The sequence below is a fragment of the Sinocyclocheilus anshuiensis genome, unplaced genomic scaffold (assembly GCF_001515605.1).
Source record: "Sinocyclocheilus anshuiensis isolate Anshui unplaced genomic scaffold, SAMN03320099.WGS_v1.1 scaffold675, whole genome shotgun sequence".
NCBI classification, from domain to species: Eukaryota; Metazoa; Chordata; class Actinopteri; order Cypriniformes; family Cyprinidae; genus Sinocyclocheilus; species Sinocyclocheilus anshuiensis.
Genome location: NW_015548232.1, coordinates 449,705 through 454,851, shown reverse-complemented (window position 1 = coordinate 454,851; position 5,147 = coordinate 449,705).

Below are 5,147 nucleotides of genomic sequence, written 5' to 3'. Positions count from 1 at the left end.
TGGTTACACTTTTAGCTCACTGTGACACACACATTGTGACCACACCATGAGAATCGTGTGAGCTCATGGTGACATCATTGTGAGATCAAATTGTTGACTGGGTAGCGCTGTGTGATTGACAGCTGCAGCGATTATAAAGAGAGCGTTCTTTGATTGCTTTCTGTATAGCTACAATTTAAGATTAGGCATTAGAATGAACACGGTTATTTACATGTTGTGGCATTGCTGTCAGGTCCATATCTTACAGTAAAAGTCTGTTTGCAAAGCCTGTGCCAAAACAGCGACTGATTTACCAAAGAATCCACAGTGAAATATACTGAACAAACAAATGATGCTCTACTTAGAGATCCACACTAGTTAAAAATAAATAATCACTTTCCTAGGAGTAAGATGCTTTGGAAGGTAATATTATTTTTAGTCCAGTGATCCTATTGCTTTTTTCTCCCCTTCCATTTCACTAACTCTCCAGTGGGCAGGGCCAAAGATATGATGACGTAGAAGTAGGCATTGATCTGATTCTGCAGAGGCAGGCTTTCGTTGCACTATTACATCATAATGTGACAAATTCTGAAACAAGCAAGTATGCTACACACAACCTCAAAAGTGAAGCCAAAATACTCTAATCGCCATCTAGTGGCTCGCTGCAGTATAGGTCATAAACCTCGCCTTCTCCATGTAAACGAATGGGACGTGAGCCAAACTAAATAACCAAATTACACTTCAAATATTTTTATCCCAAAGATGGTTTCGTTGTTTTAGGTAGTTCTTGTCACGCTTATATGTTCAAGTGTTAATTTTTCTAATAAGTTTGCTTTTAGTTATTTATTTGATGCTATAAAAACGGGATGTGGTGTCATGATTGTGTGCTTCCCAGTCAACAATTTGATCTCACAATGATGTCACCATATCGTGTGAACTCACAATGATTTCATATACTACTCACACCGTGAGGATCACAGTATGAGGATCGATTGAACTCACAATGAGCTCATATACTACTCACACCGTGAGGATCATAGTATGAGGATCGTGTGATGTCACTGTGATCATCGCATGATCTCACGTGTTGACTGGGTTGGGATTAGATTTCAATAGTGGAAGGAAGGGTAGACATGTTGTCCATCTTTTTTTTTTTTTTTTACAATTTATGGAACAAGTCATTTTCTGATTTCAATAAAAGCTGTCAAACATCAAGGAAAATTTGATTTCTCAATTCATGACCCCTTTAAAACGGAAAACTTAATAGTATAACAAATGCAATAAATAATCTAAATGCAAAAATAAATAAATAAATATAATTGTCCTAAATAATTTAATCTATGCTTCATCTTTGCAATAAAAAAATCTTAAAGTAAGCATGTCATTAAATCACAAACAAACAAACAAATCCAAAACTGATCATTTGAGAGACATATCTGAGAGATGAAGTCACACATTCATTTCATTCATAATATGCGGCTTCAGTGGAGCAAAATGGGGCAAGGCATCAGGAATATGAAGTCAACTATACAGTGATCCATAAATGAAGCTTGATACGCTCTATTAAGCTCATGCTCATTCTCTTTCCTCTCTTGTTCTTGTTCATTGGTGTGAAATCTTCAGTCTAGGCCAGTAAATGAATGAGTCTGCGATCTTTGTTCTTGAGCTGCAGGTTTGCCAATTACTCCATTTATCAATTAATAACTGCTAATGGGCCGTCTGAAGTATGTTGCACAAAAATGGGAAGATATATCACAAAATGGTCTGGTTTCAGGGAGTTTCAGGCTGCAGTAATGTGCCATCAAGTCGAGTCAGAAATATGATTTTCAAGCACATGAATGACCAAATGAAAATGTATTTATAAGTGGGAAACTGCATTCTAGATGACAACTTGCTGAGTTGTAAAGGAACATATTAGTTTGAAATGTAGCGGAAAGCAAATTTAAGTGAATGGTACTGAACATTTTTGGAAAATCATATTAATGTTGTATTTTAATCATTTTGAAGTACAGTAAGTGTAACATTAACCACTCACCTTTCACTGTTAGCTTTATGAAAGATCATTATTTTTGTTAGATATAATGACTCATTTTCATAATTTTGAATGTATTTATTTGTGTGTTTGTTAGACTCTCTTGTTTTATTTAGGCTATTTCAGTTGGAAGGTTTTGAATTTGTTCAATTTTACATATTTTCCCAGTAAGATCACTTTACTACAATATTAAATAAATATAAAATATATTATACTCTATATATCATGTATTTATAGTATAAAATCTTATAAATAATATTTATATATTAATCTTAGATTTAGTTTATTCAGCATGTGTTTCATGTCTCATGCAGGACGGGCAGAGATTAAACCGCAGCAGTATGATAGTACGGACAGAATGTAAATGGCAGGTTTTTTTTACATGTATAAACAGATTTGATTGATGTGTGCTGCGATCAGTTCAGACCGGAAACAGAGAGTGAGATATTGATCTGACAGACGCGTCTTCAGAATAGCTGATCACTATTGATTGAATATGTATGAATTGATCAACACTTCCCAGTAAGATCACTTTATAAGCTTTAAGCTTTAACCCTTTCCTATACCAACTGTGTGTGTGTGTGTGTGTGTGTGTGTGTGTGTGTTAGACCTGCGGCTGTGGGTTTTCCTCTAGTGAATATTTCAGATGTCTTGAATTGAACACCCACACTTCCTGCAGTTATGTCTTAATGGAAAATTTTTGCTATTTCAGATTTTCAATACACTCCATTCTGTGTGATTTATAAGCGTTTTGATAAGTGGAGACATGGGGTAATGTCCTGAAAAGTCACCTTCTCCTTGTAATACCTATGTCATACCTTTGTCATTATACAAATTTATGTCCTCATTTGTCAAAAACACGCACGCACACACACACACACGCGCACACGCACACACACACACACACACACACCATTCATTTGCTCTCTCTAAGTTGTGCTTGTTGTTTGTTGAATCACCCTACTGGAAGATTCTCTCGGTGTTAAAAACACTGTAAGAATGTGTTTGCATATATCAGACTGGTTGATTAATTCAGGTGGCACTTGAATAATTTGAGATTATCAGCATCAGTTTTGTCTAGTTGGTTCCCTGGGCCTGTCAGTGGATCATTTTCAGCATTATAGGGAATTTTTCTGCATAAATATTGTGTATAGTTATATTATAGTATATTGGCATTATATTGATCATCAGTCACCCTACTGTAACGCTGAGTCAGAGGCGTGCGGATCCATTTGCAGCTTTTATTAGAATAACAGGCAGAGTAAAACAGGCAGTATTCAGTCAACAGCGTCACGTACAGCAGGGGAAATCCAAGAGAATAAACAGTGGCAGAGCGAGGGTCGGGGCAGGCGGCAGAGAATCACACTAGTAAGAACAGTCCGAGGTAATACACAAGAGACGACAAGATAGGGGATAAACGCTCAGAAATGTAGCCGGGGCAATACAAGACTTCGCAAACATAGAGAGTCTGAGCGCTGCTTAAATAGGGAAGCTAAGGGGGAACACCTGTGCCATAATCAGTCCCAGGTACGGGGTGTCTGGGAAATGTAGTCCATGAACGTTAGTACTCGGGAGAGGGTGCCCTCCGGAGGCCATCGGAGAGAGCCACAGAGGCCTGATTCGTGACACCTACTCTCCAGATATCGATTTCAGATATCTGGCTGACCGCTGGGATCATATGAGTATTTTTGCGTCATTTCTCTTCTCGTTCTCTTTGTGTGTCTCCTCTAGTGTGGCTTGGACACTGATGGAGAACTGCAGCAGCTCTATGCTCTTCTCTGTGTGTTGTTGAGAGTTTATCTGAGCTGTTTATACACTTAATGTGCATCTATTTTTTGTTTACATTTTGACTAGTAAGTGGGCTACATCGGATACAACTACCCTTTCTGGGATGTTAAAATGATTGATTGATAAAGTAAATGTTTGTATAAGTGTTTTTCTAGGTCTGGTTTTGCCAAAGTGGGACTCAACAGTTGCTGAAAAGCTAATAAATAAATCATAAAAATGTAAAATTGAAAGAAAGAAATCATTTTTGACTACAAACAATTTATTGTATTTGTTTACCTGCATGTGTTAACCAACATCAGAGAACTGTGAACATGCAAATGTGTTGTTCAATTACTGGAATATTAACTTATTATTGAACTATTGTTATTGCAATATTAATCTCAGGGATACTTAAAATATTTTGGGTCAAAGTGATTCTGTTGACAATACATTTTTAGAAATCCCTGTTTTTAGGGTTTGGGTTGTCTTACGTATAGTCAGATTTTTGATGCAATAAAGTCTGTAACCCATTACATGTTATTTTGATCAAGAACTGCGTGGTTATACAGGAAGAGACCATCTGACCAACTTGTATTTATGAATAAAATTTGTGCTTTATTTCTTAAAATTGTATCAACCAGTCAGATTTGTTCTTTCTTCCCACATTAAAAGTAATTTACCAAAAAATAGCAATCTTAACATCTTTTATTCACTCTCAAGTTGATACAAACCTGTATATACAGTATATATATCTTTTTTGTGCTCAACAGCTGAAAGAAACTCATAACAACTTGAGGATGAATAAATTATACAGAATTTAAATTTTTCGGCAAACTATCCCTTTATCAAAGTGCGTTCTAGTTGTTTTGTGTAGTATGCAGCAGATGGTCAGTGAATAAACTATAGGTTTGGTTTAATCTTTTGTAATTATCGTTTCTAATGAAGTCTATCTGATATGACTTCATAGAGATGACTAGCTAAATGTTTTTTTGTGAGATTCTGTGCTGATGCTGATGCTGAAAAAGTGGACCATTTCTTCTGGACCCACTTCTATTATTCATACTGTACGTAGTGATAAGAACATGAACACACATGTGTGCATACACACACACACACACACACACACACGACACGTTTACTTAGCGGAGGCTGTGCTCATCCAAACAATTCAGATAAAGGAAAATAGGCACAAGACATTGATCGATTCATTACCCTGACAGTGCGATAATGCCTGCCTAATTCAAACCAGTGTTATTTTAGTATCACTGAGATGCTATTTTAGTTTTTATTAACATTTTGAATGTTTTTACTTTTACATTTCTTTTAATTTAATTTTGAAGTTTGTCATTTTCTGTATATTATTATTTTT